Below are 20,412 nucleotides of genomic sequence, written 5' to 3'. Positions count from 1 at the left end.
GGACTCTGATTTTCCTGTGGTCAAATTCAATGAGTTCTTTTCACTGTCTAACTAACTCTGAGGACCGTCTGAGAACAGTTCTCCCAGGCTAATGGAAAAGGATCAGGAAGTGTGTGCTTGACAAGTTTATCTTAGTCATGTTAGACATTTGAGGTGATAAACAGTGGAAAACTAGAACCTAGAATAGAAAGATCTCTTGCTATCTTTGCTCATATTACTGATTAACAGGATTTCAGTTTATAAAACATGTTGAATTGTTTGGCTTGCTGGAGTATGTAAATTCTCCAAATTGGTTAGCTTGTTGCATTATTTGTTTACATAATTCACATAGTTTCAATAGGATGTTTAGATGTCCTTGGACTCTCAGTTGCGGTCTGCATTTCCATGTGAGTCATTATTATTTAAGATTAACATGCTTTGCACATACTTTGCCCACAGTCTATGATTACAGCACCAGAGAAAACCTTCCTGCAGCTGAGGGAGCTACCAAAGCACCTAATCGCAATGAGAGTGAGTATGGATTTAACATCATTGTTAAATACTCCAAGGGTAATCTTCTGGACATCTTTGTCAATAACAATAAAATACAAGTTTAGAAAGAAGGATTTGACTTATTCACATCCATTTTATAGCCAACTAATTACTATTGAAGTGAAACAATAATATTGTTTATTTTGAATAATTGCATTTGTAATAAAGATCTCCTCTTCATGGACATCATCTCAAATTTCTGCAGTAAATTTGTTATTTTACATTGGCTGTACTATCATGAGCAGTATTTCTGTTTGCTTTATTCATCTGAACAAGTAAATGAGATTGCTGGAGAAGATAAGCCTTTTGGCCTAAGGAGTATTTTTTTTTAAAGTCATGTTGTTCAGGACACAAATCCTTACTGTCCACATGGGATAGGGGCAGAGTCCTCTCACAGACAACAGAAAACATAGATACAACTCCAATGTAATTCTACTATCTACCGCAATGGACCATGCCGCCAGACTTAACTAGTCAATGGCAAAATAAAAAGATAGAGTGTGAGTCCATCCTCATGTGTACATGGATAACAAATCTGTGGATAATGAGGATGGAGGGATATACTACATCAGCTGTTGTAAGAAAATAAGAAATTAGAATAGGATGAGGCCATCCATCCCCTTCAACCCCCTCTACCATTCCTCTTTCTTTGACAGTCCTTCAGTATCTTAAGAACATAAGAACTAGGAGCAGGAGTATGCAATTCAGCTCCTCAAGCCTACTCCACCATATAACACAATCCTGGCTGATCTCATCTTGGCCTCTACTCTAATTTCCTGACCTCTCTCCTTAGCCCAACCACCCATTACTAATTAAAAATCTGTCTATCTCCTTCTTAAATTTACTCAATGTCCCAGAGTCAAAAGGTATAGCGCTATAAAAGCACAGCTGGTCAGGCAGCATCCGAGGAGCAAGAGAGTCAATGTTTCAGGCGTAGACCCATCATCGGCCTCATCCTGATGAAGGGCTTAAGCCTGAAACGTCGACTCTCCTGCTCCTTGGATGTTTTGCCTGACCTGCTGTGCTTTTCCAGCACCACACCTTTTGACTCTGAGTCTCCAGCATCTGCAGTTCTCACTTTCTCCTCAATGTCTCAACACCCACCACATTCTAAACAGATTTGGGATCCTCTGAGAGAAGTAATTTCTCCTCATCTCTATTTTGAGTCTGCTACCCCTTATTCTAAAACTACGATGTCTCATTCTAGATTATCCCACACCATGAACCATCCACCCGGTGCCTACTTTGTCAATACACTTTAGCATCTTATGTACCTCAATTAGATCTTTTCTCATTCTTCGAAATTGAGAATGACTTACTTCCACTCTGCTGTTGTGGGTCCTGATATGACTGAACAGCCTAATGCTGGATTGATAGGTCCGGAGGTAGGGTAGGTAGTATCTGAAGAGACAGGTGTTGGGATGCTCAGCTTTCTGTACCTTCACGCTTTTTCTGTCTTTGTTCTTGCCCTCCAGCTGGGTGTGTTGGAGATATTCTAGGTGATTGGCATCTTTGTGGATGCTTCTTCCCCCTTAACAGTGTTGGGCAAGAGACTTCCATGAGTCGTTGGGGGTGTTGTGTTTTTTCACGGAAGCTGTTCTTGAAACCTTTCCTCTTCCCTACTTTCTATGATAAAGCTTGGCGGAGGGAGCTTGTTTGAAAGCCTTGTGTCATGCATGTGGAAGATATGATCTACCCAGTACCATTGACTGACCATAATCTTTCCCTAATCTTGGCAATGTTGGCCTGTGAGAGGTTGCTAATATTGGAGAACTTCTTTCCGCCATTGGATTTATGGGATATCACAGAGGCATCGCTGATGATATTTCTTTAGGGATTTGAGCTGTCTGCCATGAATTGTCCATGTGTCCGATTGATTAGGAAGGTGGATAGAACTGCTTCGTCATTAACTTTCTAAATCTCCCCTCTCCCCTCTCCCACAACCATACAGTTTTAGTATAAACCCCTCTCCAGACCTGGTTATATTGCACTTGTCCCAGCACAGTTCAGGTGAACATCATTCCAATGGTACAAATCTCACTTTCCTCAGTACTTGTGCTAACGCTTCATCATTTCTGCCACATAGTTTGAGCTGCACATTTGATTCTCTTATTCAGTCTTTGCCAATTTGCTCATTTGCTAATCAAAAGATTATTATCTTTGTGGCTATATCCTTTACTCTAGTCCCTGACTACCTTTACTCTGTCTCCATTCTTTCTCCATTCTACCCACGCCATTGGCTCCCATATGGATGATAACAATTCGATCTTGTCCTGGTCACTTCAAGTTCCTCTTCAACCTTAAAGAGATGTTCTAACATCGGGCATGCAACCTCAAACTGCCAGGTGCAAGGAACAACAATTGTTGCCTTAATTATATAAAATGGGAAGGCGATGGCCAAGTGGTATTATCACTAGACTGTTAATCCAGAAACCTAGAAAATGTTCTAGGGACCTGGTTTCGAATTCTGCCATGGCAGATGGTAGAATTTAAATTCAATAATAATCTGGAATTAAGAATCTATTAATGACCATGAAACTATTGTCAGGAAAACCCATCTGATTCACTAATGTCTGTCAGGAAGAAAATCTGCCAACCTCACCTGGTCTTGCCTACATGTGACTCCAGACCCACAGCTATGTAATTGACTCTCAATTGTCCTCTGAAATGGCCTAGCAATCCATTCAGTTCAAAGGTAACTAGGAATGGGCAATAAATGCTGGCCAACTAGCAACTTCCCATTAGTGAATTAAAAAACCTCCAAGTATGGCAATGTTCCTTTGTATTCTCCCTTCCTGAATGGTTCCTTGCGCCAGGCTGCTGTGGTCAGTGTGGTCAACCTCATTACACTTATCCACACAAGCTGCAAGAACTCAATGTCTTTCAGAATTCAAACAGAGGCATCTCCAGTATTATCTTTTGAATTCCCATACAGAATCACAGAATTGGTACAGTGCAGAATGAGGCCATTGAGCCCATCATACCTATCTCACTTGGAGTCACATCATTCTACACTACAGGCTAAATCTGAGGTGTGTTGCCCAAGGCAACCAAACTTTAAAGTGGAAATGCAAGGAAATTGTAGAGAAAATCTTGTACTAGAAAGGACAATTCTGTCTCCTGCTCATCCCAAATCTCCCAAAGGACAGAAACAAAATCCAATCAGTTGGTAATGAAAAAATCCCAGATTTACTTTCGGATCAGACTGTGCAATTTTGTGAATGAGAACAGTCTGAGTCCAAATGTTTGAACAGGAATGTGACTGGATTGAACAAACATATATCTTTACACACTAAAGTCATCAGTATCCAAGCTAGACCTTATCAATCGAGCTTGTCAAACTGAGCTAGATGACGTACAGGTAACTACAGAATTAAAAGGCTTTAGTCAGGATGAGGATATGAAGTGGATGATGAATAAGATGATAAATAATAGAAAACATAAGGCCATTCATAATGATTAAGAGTTCTAACTGAGCACAAATGTAGTCTCTGAAGGCATTAATTATTCATATTTATTTGCAGTCTTGACAGAAATAGAATGTTTTTACTCGTGGATTATTTTATGTCTTACAGGACAGCAGCTTTCCATTGCTCCAACTCATTCCCTTCTGATATTCTTTTAAGAAACAAAAACAGAAATTGCTGGAAAAGCTCAGAGATCTGACAGCATCCATGGAGGTAAACCAGAGTTCATGTTTGGAGCCCAGTGACCCTTCCTCAGAACAAAAGATCTGTTGATTCTGGTTCTGAAAATTTCAATTGACCCAACAGCCAATGCCTTTTGAAAGATAGTGTTGCTGTTCTTTTAAGGGTCTCTGTGTGAAAAAATGGTTTCTGATTCTATTCTCAAGTGATCATGGTCTAATTGATGCCATTGCGCATTTGCAGCAGTTATCGTTTTAATTCCATTTTTTTCAGAATTCATTTTTAGATGATGAACAAGGAAGATTTAAGGGATGTGCACATTAACTGCAATTGGATTTTGACATCTATCATTTTGTTAGATACTATTGTGAAAATGTCACATATTGTACATAACTGCACAATAAATATACATTCGTTAGTCAGTGTTTTGAGTATCGGAGTTGAGATGTCATGTTCTTGCTGTACAGGACATTGGTTAGGCCACTTTTGATTACTGTGTTCAATTCTGGTCTCCTTGCTATCGAAAGGATGTTGAGAAACTTGAAAGGGTTCAAGAAAGATTTACAAGAACATTGCCAGGGTTAGAGGATTTGAGCTATAGGGAGAGGCTCAGTAGACTGGGGCTATTTTCCCTGGAGTGTCGCAGCTGTGGAGTGACTTTATAAAGGCTTATAAAATCATGAAGGGTATGGATATGGTGAATATCCAAGGTCTTTTTCCCAGGTTAGGGGAGTCAAAACTAGAGGGCATAGGTTTAAGGTGAGGGGGAAAGATATAAAAGGGACCTAAGGGGCAACTTTTTAACACAGAGAGTGGTGCATGTATGGAATGAACTGCCAGAGGAAGTGGTGGTGGCTGGTACAATTACAGCATTTAAAAGGCATCTGGATGGGTATATGAAGAGGAAGTGTTTGGAGGGATATGGGCTGGGTGCTGGCAGGTGAGACTAGATTAAGTTGGGATATCTGGTTGGCATGGATGAGTTGGACCAAAGGATCTGTTTTCGTGCTGTACAACTCTATTACTCAATGTATGACCAGGGAATTCTCAAGCTTCTACACTCAGAAGCTCAGAGGAATAGTGTGATATTGGGGTGCTTACCCACACATCCCTGGATATGGCAGGGCAGTTTAATGGAGATGTTGAGAATCCATACTTACTTTTATCTGTTGTGGCATAGATTATAAGAATAGGGAGATTATGTTGGGGAGCTGTGGAAAACATTGGTTGGACACAGTTGGAGTGCTGTGTGTGGTCTGGTCACTGCACTATTGGAAGAATATGTTTGTACAAGAGGGACTAGAGAGGAGATTCATCAGGTTGTTTCCTGGGATGGAGCAACTCAGCTGGATAAGCTTGAATTGTTTTCCTTAAAGCAGGGTAGACTAAAAAGGGACTTGATTGAGGTGTGTAACAATATGAGGACATGGATAGGAAGCAACTGATGCCCTTAGTTGACGGGTCTATAACAAGGGGCATATATTAAGGTGAGAGGCAGGAAGTTTAGAGGGAATTTGAGGAAGCCTGCTCTCACTTTCTCTGCCCCCAAATGAAACTGTTGGTCAGAGATGAACCAGCAAAGAAACACAACACCTCACAGAAATACCGTGCTGTACATTAACAAGTTGAAAGTCAGACATGCCTGACTCAGCTGGGATACCGTCTATCCCTCTAGCTCTACACACCAATCTGATTGGCCAGTAGTTCCAACAGTCCCATCAGTGCCAGAGTTCAATGGACACTATCAGGACTGGAGGCAGGACCCACTGGAAAGACAGCCATGGATCCTGGAGTGAGATTATTCAGGACAATTGGCTGAGAGGATTTGTCTGCCTTATGTGATAAGGTGGGTGGGGATGTGCTTTTCAGTGTACTTGGGTAGGATGGAATTTGGTGTATTGTCTTGATGGATGCCTCCAAAGGGCAAAAGGCAGACTCCAAAGAAAGCACCACCCTTCTCCCCCACCATCTTAAAATCATAAAAAGGAGCCTCTGCCCACTCCTATCACATAAACCATTTCATGACATAACTTTGGAAAATATAGGGGTCAGGGAAGATAGATTGGCATTAGAGGTACTCCAGAGAAGGCTCATTAGGTTGACACCAGTAATGGACTGAGGAGAGATTGAGAGAGTTAGGCCTGCACTCATTGGAGTTTAGAAGAATGAGATGTGACCTTATTGAAAGATAAAACATTCATAGAGGACTTGTTAGATTAGAAGCAGGGACGTATTTTCCCATTTTGGGACACTTTAGGAGGGCCATACTCTCAGAATAAGAGATTTCAGATTTCAGACAGAGCTGAGGAGCAACTTCTTTTCTTGGTAGGTTGTGAACCTGTGGAATTCTTTGCCCTAGATGGTTGTCGATGCTGGATCATTAAGTATGTTCAAAGCTGAGATACACATTGATAGTTAGTAAGGGAATCAAGGGTTATGGGGGAAAGTGATAGTGAGGATTTTCAGATCAACTGGAATGACAGAGCAGATTTGATGGACTGAATGGTCTATTTCTGCTCCGACATTCCATGGTCTTATGGTGTGTCATTCAACTTTGACCTTGTGAGAAAATGAGTTTGAAAGGGCAATAGCTAAAATAATACCTACCAAACATGTAACTTATACCCATTTTGGTTTTCACCACAAGAAATGCTTATAACTGTTAGCATTCTATTTCCCTTCATCAAGCTCCTAATGCCAACACATTTCTTCACAATTTACAGCAAGATATGAAGAACCTAATTGAATCACATGGTATCTGCTCTATGTACAGCGGGGCATCATTGAATTACTGGATGGTAGCCTTTTGTCCAAATGAGGCCATTTTGAACTGTAGTGGCATCTCCAATTCTACAGTTTCAAAAGTATCTTTCTACCCACAAGGCTTTTCTGGAAAGTTAAGAATAATTAATCCACTTTCCTATCATTTTTTTAATGTGAGCTGGCCACCTTCATTAGTTGTTTTCACTGAAGATTTTGTAATTCTCAACCTTGAATTCAAGATCAAACTCCCTGGGTAGTTTTTACCCTATACATTTTGCTGACACAAGGAAGAAGCTGGCTCTTGTACTATGTGAACAGTAATGTTCTAGATTATAAATGAGAGAATAATGAGCCTCTGAATTCCTTGCACACCAGCTTTTTTGTACCATGGATGTAAATACTGTAGACAGTTAAAGCAAAAGTGTTTATAACTCAAGAATCTGAATACCTTCCTTGGACTTTGGATGCTGCTACTATTATTTCTGAGTGCAGGCAAGTTGCAATTTCTTTCCAGCAAAACAACATAGAGCTTCCTTTAAACTTTAACATCCATGACACCAGGCTTGGTATTAGGCAGATTTCAGTGTAGGTTATATGCCCCATTTCATTTTATCCTAAGTTAAAGACGCAGCCCTGAAATATATCAATGTTTGTCACATTCTATGTGTAATAATGTATATAATTTAAGCTAGAAGAACCTGGGCAAAGATTCTGATTTCACCAATCATTGTTTAAGATCAGAAGAAAACTGGAAGGATGCTCGACAAGTTCCATGATTGACTTCCACGATTATCAGTAAAGAATAGTTACTGATATATTCATTTAAATGAGAATAGTTTAAATTTGCTATTTGGGATGCCAGGTAGTATAATGTACAAAGTACAAAGTGCATTAACATTTTCATTACCTTCTTTGGAGAACAATTTGTACAGGTTTGAGAAACAGGTCATTTGTTCAGTGGTGGCATTAAGGTACTGCATTTCATACAATTCAACAGAGCAAAGCTTACAAAGTACAGATTGGCTGATGATTAAATCTACAGCTATTATATACAACGTAAAAAGTAACTGACTGTGCCAGGGAAAATAATAAAACTGCTGCCAGATTTTCCAGAACAGCTTTTAGTGTGCTTTTTCCAGACTCCAGCAATTTGGGGCTGTTATTATAATCTGCTGATGAATGCCTGTGGACCAACTTGTAAAATAGTGCAAATAAAATACGACGGTATTCAGATTCTGCCATCAGATTACAGGCTGTGCCAATAAACAAACTTACTTAGGTTTGCAAATCTCATTAGCAAAATACTGGCAGACATGTTTCTGATTTGCTTAATCATTGTTCCTCCGTTAAACTTCCCAGCCTCTCTGTCTCTTTTCTCTTTTCAGATGCTGCATAAACCCTATATCTTGGAGAAAATTTTGGCTTCCCGTTTTAACATCACCTCATGCAATTTGGTGCCAAATTTATACTGTCCCTGTGAAGTGCCTCGGGATGTTCTATTATGTTAAGAGTGCTATATAAATACAAGTTGCTGTTATTATTCTAAAATGACCCCTATCCTTGATAACTGCTTTTCATTATATATAAATGGCTAGTGTAGTTTGGAAAATGTGCCCATCTCATTCCAGCTAGTTCAGAGTGTGGTTGTATTTTACCACAGTCTACCTGAGATTGAACAATGGACTAGATCTCAAGCTTGTGCAAAGCTGTACAATGGATGTTAGCTAATCAACTGCCTTTTTTACATCTTGTCTGATTTTTATTTCCATTCATTGACATGATATAATAAGTAACTTAATGTTTTTGCACTTGCCTATTCAATTCCAATTTATTGGTCATTAAGTCTGGTACGTGGGATTTGCTTTTTATTGAAAGTTTTTTTGTTAACCATAATGGAAAGCCTGTACAGTTATTGGGTACATGTGTTTATTAAATTGTAGACCTGTGTATTTAAGTTTAGTGTAAAATGAAGGGGGCCATGTGATGTGTGGTGCAGTCCACTTGGCAACATGTCTGAGTGATGGGGATGCTGAAGGTTAGAGAAAGGTCAAGACTGGGGATAGGGTACTGACAATAGAACTGAAAATGTGTTGCTGGAAAAGCGCAGCAGGTCAGGCAGCATCCAAGGAACAGGAGAATCGACTTTTCGGGTATCAGCCCTTCTTCAGGAATGAGGAAAGTGTGTTCAGCAGGCTAAGATTAAAGGTAGGGAGGAGGGACTTGTGGGAGGGGTGTTGGGAATGCGATAGGTGGAGGGAGGTCAAGGTGAGGGTGATAGGCCGGAGTGGGGTGGGGGCGGAGAGGTCAGGAAGAAGATTGCAGGTTAGGAAGGCAGTGCTGAGTTCGAGGGATTTGACTGAGACAAGGTGGGGGGAGGGGAAATAAGGAAACTGGAGAAATCTGAGTTCATCCCTTGTGGTTGGAGGGCTCCCAGGCAGAAGATGAGGCGCTCTTCCTCCTTTTTATGTGCCAAAACATGATCTGAAAAGACCAAATTTATGAGCAGTTGAAATTAATATACAAAATTTTCTTAACTAGTGTTAGAAAGGATCCAATGAAAAACACTCTAAAGGACAGTTCTGGGGTTAGATTTTATGAGGCTGAGAAATAAAAAGAACAGAAGGAAACTTACTGGAGCAAATAATCATTTTGGACTGATTGCAGGAGGATTGAATCTCTACTTACTGGACAGTGTAACATACACCTGTGAAGTGTGTCTTTTCATTCATGTTAAAAATAAGAAGGGTAATATACATAACCAATTGTTTAAATTGGAGTTTGCTGACCCTTTTGTTACAGTAAATGTCTTAAAATATGAAAAACAGTTGGATTATCTTTTCAGCTTTTAACTATAAGCTAAATTTATTTTTAAAAGTTATGCATCTACATACTATAACAGTATCTATAACAGTATCTCTTACAGTAACTGGTAGAATTGTAACATATGGTTTCAATGTTATAAATGTTATTTTTGCCTGTTATGGATTATTCTATGTTTGATGTTATAAACAGTAGATAGTCTTGTATGGCTATACATTCCCTGCTCTTTTGTAAAAGTTTAAGAATAATATTGACATAAATCCTGTTAATATCTTAGACGTCTTCTGTTTATGGCTTAATGGAAAAGGAAATATATACTGCATTTCAACATTGTATTCCATCTTTGATGGCATTTTAATGTTTTTCTAACTTTTGTTTAGACATTGCAAACTTAAATTTCAGCTTTGAAATTGAAGTTGGATTTTAGACTTAGATTTTTTTTTGGCTTAGCTAGTTTAATTCATTTCTGAAACCTATCTGAAATCTATCTTGAAATTCCTTCCCTAAGGGCGTTGTGGGTCTACCTACAACACATGGACTGCAGCGATTCACCATCTTCTCAAGGGCAATGAATGCTGTTCCAACCAGCAATGCCCACTTCCCATATAAAAATCTAATTAATTTAAGATTTAATACAATATCAACTATAGAGGCCTTCCTTGCTGATTCTGAGCTATAAGTCATCACCATTAGTGAAAAATCAGAGGCAAGGTTCAGGAATAGGGGTGAGTAAATTGTATCTTAAATGTATGGAGCTGTATTTTAAGGGATTCGTATGTCAAAACAGGTCATTACTAAACCAGAGCTAGCGAGTACCACTTAAAATGAATTAAGACCTTGCACCCATCTGATCTGTTGACCTGAATTTTACGATTGAAGGTAACACACTCACAGTTATTATGGATTGAATCAGACACTGACTTTGGACAGTATGCACATCTACAGTTAAGTGCAGAAAAGAGTGGTATGAGTTGCATTACTGGACAGCTGAGCTTCAACAGTGTTTCAGAACACCTGGGGATAGTCAGCATGGCTTTGTGTGTGAGAAATCATGTCTCATGAACTTGATTGAGTTTTTTTGAAAAAGTAACAAAGAGGATTGATGAGGGCAGAGCGGTAGACATGATCTATTTGGACTTCAGTAAGGCGTACGACAAGGTTCCTCATGGGACACTGGCTAGCAAGGTTAGATCTCATGCAATACAGGGAAAACTAACCATTTGGATACGCAACTGACTCGAAGGAAGAAGACAGAGGGTGGTGGTGGAAGGTTGCTTTTCAGACTGGAGGCCTGTGACTTGTGGTGTACCACAAGTATCTGTGATGAGTTTACTGCTTTTCGTCATTTATATAAATGATTTGGATGTGAACATAGGAGGTATCGTTAGTAAATTTGTAGATGACACCAAAATTGGAGGTGTAATGGACAGCGAAGAAGTTTACCTTAGAGTATAACGGGATCTTCAAACTATTATACAGTATACAAAAATTAGTCAAAACTATCTTATTATAAATATAAGAAATAAAGAATCAAGCCTTTTGCCCCCAATGAAAACTTTGCAGATACTCAAAACTCAGTGAAGAGTCAGTCTGTTTCAATTTAAGGTTCATTGTTCAGTGGCATAGCTGCAATTGTTGCCATTTTGGCAAATTTATATCTGCTGGAGTTTGGAAGAGTTGAAGGCAACTTGATTGAAACATACCAAATCCTGAGGGTTCCAGAAATGGGGGCCTAAGTTTCAACATCAGACGACACCCATTTAGAACAGTGATTAGGCAAAAACCCTTCTCTCAAAGGGTTGTTTGTCTTTGGAATTCTTTACTTGGAAAGCTGATGGAAACAGAGTCCTTGAATAGTTTTAAAACATAAATAGTTAGATTCTGGTTAAACAATGAGTTGAAATGTTATCACAGGTAGGGGTGAATATGGATTTGATGTCACAATCAGATCAGCCATGATCTTATTGAATGTTGGAGCAGTTTAGAGGCACTGTGTGACTTATTCATGTTCATGATTTATATGTTTGTTTGTAACTTCTGTATTTACTTAAAGCAATTTCTTTACTCAATGTCTATTTCTGGGATCTTTAAACTAACTGCTAAAACAACTCACTTAATTCATAACAGCTGTCCCTTTAATTCATGTATTCAACACCTTTTTAGGACATCTTCCTGTCTGACACATCTGCGTTCTGGAGCTTTTCTGTTACTAATTCCTAAATCACTCAGCCATTTTTCTCTTCCATGATTATTTAAGAGCTGATTAAACTGCATTGCTGACGTTACAAGACTTTCTTTCCTCTCTAAATGATGTGCTTTACTCTGAAAGAAACCCATACATTCATTGACTGTCTGGATGGTTCTTTCTTTCTAAAAGTATATTCCTTTGTCTCTGTTGCCCAGTGTCAGAGGGAACCTTTGCAATGATCCATTTTTTTAACTCTTGTTTCTAAAACACTGACCGTTCATCTCAAGGATTCTTAAAAGCCTTATACTAAATGCGTGTAAACAATTTTCCAGACAACCTGTTACCAGACAGAACTCAAAAATGAAAATGAAATGATGTATCTTCTTAACTCACCCCATTTAGAAATACAAACTATACATTATGCCAGACATGGTCTGTCCTCTTTACAACCAAAGTTTCCAATTAATAATAACAATAATAGAATAATTTTATGAACATTTGTAACACTGCCAAACAACCTATGATATTGAAATTTAATCTTAAAGGAGTGGAATTTCAATCCATAAAATGTTAATTGTTACTGACAACTTTTTTTAACATCTTCTGCTTGTCTCTCTTTCCTCTTTCTCTCTGTCTCATAGTCCCATTTCCAAGTGCCCTAAAATATCTCTTCAATCATTAAATCCTTCCAACTCAAATTGTAGTAGTTTTTATGGCATTGTTTACTTTCCTCTGAGTTGACAACCAAACTTAACTAGTCAAGGCCAGTGAGCAGAAATCAGTTGCCAGACGCATAGAACAAATCACAGAACAACTGAACATTACAATTCATGAACTGGTCCTGCCATAAAGTTAAATAGGACCTGAGGGAAGCATGTTGTTCCCAGTTGCAGAATTGGTTCACTGCCCTAACTCTCATATTCCCATCCATCTCAACCCCATCCTCCATTTCCAAGACAAGATTGGGGCCTGACTGCCTCAGTGAAGGTTTTTTCAATCTAGTTGATTGAAGAGTCTTGCTGTTACTTACTTTATTGATACTGTACCATAGACGCCACACTGGATCAGAACGTGATGACTGCAAATGTCTACTTAAACCCCCACAGGAAATCTGCAGGCATCCACTGCATGGCGAGTTTTGTACCTTTGCCACTTCCTGCAAAATTCAGCACGTTATCCACTGCACCAATTAACTTGCAATATATTTACTTTTATAAGCTATGACAAACACCACTCTATATATACCATTCCAAGGTCACTAATTAGTACAGGATTTGTTAATATTAACGTGTTATTTTTCTGTTTTGTAATTTCAGACGTTCACAGATTAACAATGCAATTATTTGTGCGAAAGACTGTCTTCCTCTCCTCCAAGTAGATGTTTGAAATGTTTATTGAAACTAATTACTTTTGAAGTAGTGAAATATTATGCGGTTCTTCACTCAATTTTACCTCATATCCTTTTAATCTTCCTTCTATCCACCTTAAAATTATGCCCCCTCATTATTAACAGCTGTTTCCTATTAACTCTGTCCATGTCCCCTCATCATCTTATACACTTGAAGCAGGTTCCCCCCTCAACATTCTCTATAACTCAAGCTTATTCGGCCTCTCTTCATACCTATATTTCTCCAACCCAGGCAACGTCATGGTGAATCTCCTCTGCAACCCCTCCAGAGCAATTACATCCTTTCTATAATGAAGTGACCAGAACTGCACACAGTACTCCAGCGTGGTCTAACCAAAGTTTTGTACAGCTCCAACATAGCTGCCTATAATCTAAGCCAAACTTAATAAAAGCATGTGTCCTGAATGCCTTATTGGGGCAGTGGATCCTTTGTTCCATTGAGCTTCCTAGCATCCTGCCATTCATTGCATATTCCCTGGTTTATTACTTCTTCCAAAGTGCATCACCGCACACTTTTTAGGGTTAAATTCCCTCTGTCACTGATCTGTTCATCTGACCAACTTGTCAAAACTTTCCTAGAATATACAACTTTCTTTCTCACTATTAACCACCCAGTAAATCATTGTGCCATCCGCAAGCTGACCTATTATGTCTATTTACCCCCGCATTCTCATCTATATTGTGTATATATATCACGAATAAAAGGGACTCAGCACTGATCCCTGTACACCTTTGGACACCAGCTTCCAATCACACAAACAGTTTTCCGCTCTTTACCTCCTATCATTAAGACAATTTTGGGTCCAACTTGCCAAATTACCCTGGATCCCATATGCTTTTACTTTTTTTTTAATCAGTCTTCTACGTGGGACTTTGTTGAAGGCTTTGCTGAAATCCATATAAACTATACCAACTGCACTACCCTCATCTATATACCTGGTCGATTTCTCAAAAACTTCAATCAAATTTGTCAGGCATGATCTCCCTCTGTCAAAGCAATGTTGACTATCCCTGATCAAATCTTATTTCTCCAAGTTCAGAAGAATTTCTTCCTTCAGAATTTTCTCCATGATTTCCCTGCCACTGATGTGAGATTCACTGGTCTGTCATCCTTGGTTTATCCCTACCACCTGTTTTGAAAAGCAGAACCACATTAGCTGTCTAATATTAGATTAGATGATTAGATGATTAGATGACTTACAGTGTGGAAACAGGCCCTTCGGCCCAACAAGTCCACACCGCCCCGCCGAAGCGTAACCCACCCATACCCCTACATCTACATTTACATTTACATTTACATTTACCCCTTACCTAACACTACGGGCAATTTAGCATGGCCAATTCACCTGGTCTGCACATCTTTGGACTGTGGGAGGAAACCGGAGCACCCGGAGGAAACCCACGCAGACACAGGGAGAACGTGCAAACTCCACACAGTCAGTCGCCTGAGGCGGGAATTGAACCCGGGTCTCAGGCGCTGTGAGGCAGCAGTGCTAACCACTGTGCCACCGTGCCGCCCACTAATAGTCCTCTGGCATCTTTCCTGTGGCCAGAGAATAATTAAAACTTTGTGTCAGAGCCCCTGTAATTTCTTCCCTCACCTCCCACAGTAGCCTGGAATACAACTCCTTTAAAGCCCATCAAAACCTCCACTACTTCAACACTCCCTCTGTCAATCCGCTCAGTCTACTTCGGCCCGACTCTACCTTATTTTAATAAAACATGCCTTCCTCCAAATCCAAAGCCCTTCTTTACAGACCATCACCTTCCTTTTCTATAGCAAACTTAAATCGTACTGTGTTGTGATTGATATCACTAAAATCTCCCCATTGTCACCTTGAACACCTAGCACCTTTATTTCCCCAAATTAGATCCAGCATTGCATTGGACCCTCTACATATTCACATGAAAGTCTCCTTTAATACAATTCAAGAAACCTGCACACCTCTAAAACCTTTGCTCTGACTTCTCCAATTTCTGATTGGGAAGACAAATTTCCGTAAAATAATTACCCCCATTTTTTTTATTATACACGTGAGCAAGTTGTCTGCATATCTGCTGCTCTGTTGTCTGCCTAACTGTTGGGGAACTATAAAGCACTCTTAGCAATGTGACCACCCCTTTTCAATTCCTCAGCTTGACCCTTAAAAACTCATGTAAAGTCCCTTCCAAGATATTGTCCCTCCTTTATGCAGTAACCAACTCCTTCATTACTAATGCAATACCACTTGCTCTTTTACAACCTTCCTGTCTCACCTGAAGACCCGACACCCAGAATGTTGAGCAGCCAGTCCTGCTTCTCATTCAACCATGTCTCTGTGATGGCAGCAATATCTCAGTTCTATGTGTTAATCCAGGCCCTTAGCTCAACTGCCTTGCCTACGATACTCCTGGCATTAAAGCAGAGACCACTTACCCTTACTCCCTTGATCACAACATGGCTGAACTCTCTCTCAATAATGTTGCCAGAGTTTGAACATTTCAGGTATGAGGAAAGATTGGATATGCTAAGTTGTTGCCCATAGCAGAGAGGTTGGTTTCCAAAGGCCACAAATGTAAGGTGGTCAGTAGAATGTTTAGAGTGGATGTGGAGAAATATTTCCACCCTGAGGTTTTTAAAGTCTGGAATTCTGTCTAGTTTGATGGTTGAAGAGGAAAACCTCAATACATCTAAACGAAACCTGGATCTGCCCTGAATCACCACAAACTGCAAGCATGAGAATATAGAAATCATGGTTGGAAAGTTTGCAGATGACATCAAAATTGGTGGTGCAATAGACAGTGAAGAAAGTTAACAAGGTAAAAACAATGACTGCAGATGCTGAAAATCAAATACTGGATTAGTGGTGCTGGAAGAGCACAGCAGTTCAGGCAGCATCCAACGAGCAGCGAAATCAGTGAAGAAAGTTATCTAAGATTACAAAGAGATCTTGATCAATTGCATCAATGGACTGAGGAGTGGCAGATGGAGTTTAATTTGGATAAATGTGAGGTATTGCATCTTGGTAAAACTAGCAGGACTTATAAAATTAATGGGAGGGCTCTGGGTAGTATTGTAGAACAGGGAGACCCTAGGGGTTCAGGAATATATTTCTTTGAAATTTGTAACGCAGGTAGACAGGGTGGTTAAGAAGGTGTTTAGCATGTTTGCCTTCATTGCTCAGAACCTTGAGTTCTTCTGGAGTACTGTGTGTAGTTCTGGTTGCCCTGTTATTGGAAGGATATTATGAAACTGAAAAGGGTTCAGAAAAGATTTACCTGATATTGCCAGGAATGGAGGGCTTGAGATATAAAGGTAGACTGGAAAGACTGGGCCTTTTTTCACTGGAGTGAAGGAGGTTGAGGGGTGACCTTATTGAGGTTTATAAATTAATGAAGGACATGGACTAAGTGAATGATAATGGTCTGTTCCCTACGGTAGGGGAGTTCAAAGCTAGGGGCCATATTTTTAAGGTGCAGAGGAAGTTTTAAAAAGGACATGAGGGGCAACATTTTTACACAGAGTGGTTTGTGTGTGGAATAAACTGCCAGAGGCAGTGGTGGATACAGGTACAGTTACAATTTTTAAAAGCCATTTAGATAAGTTCATGAATACAAAATGTTTGGAGGGATATGGGTCAAATGCAGGCAGGTGGTACGAGTCTTGTTTGGGATCTTAGTTAGCATGGACTAGTTGGACTGAAGTGTCTGATTCTGTGGTGTACAGCTCTATGACTCTGTGATTGGGGCCAGATGCTAGAAAGTGGTATTAGAATGGGCAGCTGGTTAATGTAGACCATGAAGTAATGATGGGCTGAATGGCCTCTTTCTGCTCCGTACTTTTTCTATGCTTTCTAAGACACCACACGGACAAAAAAAGCCACAAAACTAAGGGAAATTGGAGAGAATAAAGAGACAAACTTTCATTCCAGACTTGTCTCTGAAAACTGCATTAGGCTCGTCAATCACAATGTGAAAAAAAATAGCTGTGACCAAATGTTAACACTTTTGATGATGTATAATTGAAATCACATTGTCTTGCATAGCATTTGGACAGTGAATATATTTGCTAACACTAAGGATAATGATAGTCTGGTTAATTTGTTTTTTATTGCGGTCGTAGAACAATTAAGGGGTCCGAATATTAATAACGCAAGTTTAGTTTTCCCATGTGTTACTGGTTCGCTTTACATGGCGTGTGGTTTCAGTTATCCCCATAGAATCAGCTTCCTAAAATTGGCACACATTTCGGGGGAAGTCAAACAAGTTCATAAGTTCACATGCACTCTGCGATAGAATCGCTCTGTTCAAGATTGTGATTAATTAGACCCAGACTGCTTATTTTCCTAGTCACTTGAGGACCATATGCAAACTGAGTTAGTACAGAACCGAACAGAGAATCATTATGCAGTTTATTGCAGATGAATACAGTGTACGGTGAATTGCTGCCTAACGTTCTTTTGTGTCTATACTAAAGCTAGCAATGTCACCTTTGCAAAACCAGGTTGCTGTCACAACCCCTCGGCTACCAGCTATGGAAAGGATAATCAGAAGAATGTATATAAGTTGTAATAAAGCAGAAGTCACATTTTAAAAGGAAAGTGTTTATATTATGAATGTTAAACAACAAGAGTAGTCTTTTCAGCATTAGGCATTAAATACCAGGAAACGTCTGCTAAGGAAACGTTTATTTTCCCATAATTAACATCTTTTCACAAAGATTCAGTTAACATCATGCTTTGTGTTCGATATGGTAATCAATCTCTACTTTTCATTAATATTCCATGATCTTATATACAAAGATACGCTAGAGACAGATTCTATTCAGCAAGCTTGCAAATTGCTACCAATATTTGCTTCCTGCTCTGACAATGGAATGATAGCTGATATAGGTTCTTTGAGAAGGTGACAAGACAGGTCGACAAAGGTTGAGCAGTGGATGTGGTGTATATGGACTTCAACAAGGCATTTGATAAGGTTCCCCATGGTAGGTTCATTAATAAAGTCAGGAAGTATGTGATACTGGGAGATTTGGCTATCTGGATTCAGAATTGGTTGGCTGACAGAAGGCAGAGAGTGGTTGTAGATGGAAAGTATTCTGCTTGGAGGTCAGTGGTGAGTGGGGTCCCGTAGGGCTCTGTTCATGGGCCTCTGCTCTTTGTAGTTTTTATAAATGACTTGGATGAGGAGGTTGAGGGGTGGGTTAGTAAATTTGCAGATGACACAAAGGTTGGAGGTGCTGTCGATAGTATCGAGAAGTATTGCAGGCTGCAGTGTGACATAGACAGGATGCAGAGCTGGGCTGAGAAATGGCAGATGGAGTTCAACCTGGATAAATGCAAAGTGAAACATTTTGGAAGGTCGAACTCGAATTCTGAATATAGGATCAAAGACAGGATTCTTGGCAGTGTGGAGGAACAGAGGGATCTGGGTGTGCAAGGACATAGATCCCTCAAAGTTGCCACCCAAGTGGATAGGGTTGTTAAGAAAGCATATGGTGTTTTGGCTTTCATTAACAGGGGAATTGAGTTTAAGAGCCATGAGGTTTTGTACAGCTCTCCAAGTCCCTAGTGAGACCACACTTGGAACATTGATTTACTATAGGAAAGATACAGAGGCATTGGAGAGGGTGCAAAGAAGGTTTACCAGGATGCTTTCTGGACTGGAGGGCTTGCCTTATGAAGAAAGGTTAAATAAGCTTGGACTTTTCTCTCTTGAGAGAAGGAGGAAGAGAGGAGACCTGATCGAGGTATACAAGATGATAAGAGGAATAGATAGAGTCAATAGCCAGAGACGTTTCCACAGGGCAAGATTGACTGGTATGAAGGGTCATAGTTGTAAGATATTAGGAGAAAGATATAGTGGAGACGTCAGAGTTAGGTTCTTTACGCAGAGAGTTGTGAATGTATGGAATGCATTGCCAATGGTGGTGGTGGAAGCAGAGTCATTGGGGATATTTAAGCGACTGCTGAACATGCACATGGATAGCAGTGAGTTGAGGTGTGCATAGGTTAAGTTGTTATATTTTACATTAGGATTAAACCTCGGCACAACACAATGGGCCAAAGGGCCTGTTCTGTGCTGTACTTTTCTATGTTCTATGTTGTCTATAGGTGATGGGTGTCTTGTTCACAGTGGGCCGTGCATCACTTCCTTTGAGGTCATGGTGAGCCCTTCCCTGTAATCAGGGACCTCAGGCACAGGAATCCTGACCCCCAACAACTGCTGTTCTGCATTGCAGTTCGAACCACTCGAGGAGCAGTGGTAATGCACCCATCAGAGGCTGAGCCAAAGGAACCATACCTCTTAAAAATCAAAAGAACTGTGGATGCTGTAAATCAGAAGCAAAAACAGAAACTGCTAGAAAATCTCAGCAAATCTGGCAGCATCTGTGGAGAGAAATCAAAATTAACATTTTAGGTCAAGGTCTGAGGAAAGGTCACTGGACCCAAAACATTATCTCTGATTTCTCTCCTCAGATGCTACCAGATCTGCTGTACTTCTCCAGCAATTTCTGTTTTTCTTTGTGAGCCAGACCACATGGTGAGCAGAGAGGATGGGGGTTAACAGATTGAAGCCGTCCCAGCAGAGATTGCGGGAGTCAATGCCAGGATGTTTTCTTAGCACCATCCTCCCCACCTTCCCAATGCCAACAGCCTTCATTAGGCATTGGACTTTTGAGTGAGTGACTCCCACCCCAGGATGATAGCAGAATTGAGTTGAGGCAATGCCCACATAAGGGTGCCAATTAGCAATACGGAAACCTTCTGCCCCCTCCCTCACAAAACCATGAAGGCAGAGGTGGGAAATGTCATATTCACAACCTTCCTGCCTAATTAAGTGCCCCCCAACCCATCACTTTTACCCATTGTAAGATGGTGTGCTCATTTCAAAAATAACTTCTGAAATATAATACAATGCATTAACAGTTTTATCAGTTTTATTATGCATGATGTTTGCCTGCCTTTTTCAAAAAAGCTATTATGTTCAGGCTAAAAGAAGGCCTAGATTTAGTTCTACGTAAGATAGATAGAAAGAGCATGATACAGCTTTAATGGTGATGTAAACAATAAAGA

General features: G+C 40.0%; 1 long non-coding RNA gene across 1 annotated transcript; it reads left to right on the top strand.

Annotated features, from left to right (window-relative positions):
• Positions 1–463: 463 nt before the first annotated feature.
• Positions 464–8,574, top strand: LOC140493380 (uncharacterized). The gene is made up of 3 exons (XR_011963659.1): positions 464–510; positions 4,107–4,211; positions 8,327–8,574. It is a non-coding gene; the product is annotated as an uncharacterized lncRNA (long non-coding RNA).
• The last annotated feature ends 11,838 nt before the right edge of the window (positions 8,575–20,412 follow it).

Source organism: Chiloscyllium punctatum, chromosome 22 (assembly GCF_047496795.1).
Source record: "Chiloscyllium punctatum isolate Juve2018m chromosome 22, sChiPun1.3, whole genome shotgun sequence".
Taxonomy (NCBI): domain Eukaryota; kingdom Metazoa; phylum Chordata; class Chondrichthyes; order Orectolobiformes; family Hemiscylliidae; genus Chiloscyllium; species Chiloscyllium punctatum.
The sequence above is the reverse complement of the archived record's forward strand: the minus strand, read 5'-3'. Positions and strand labels throughout refer to the sequence as shown.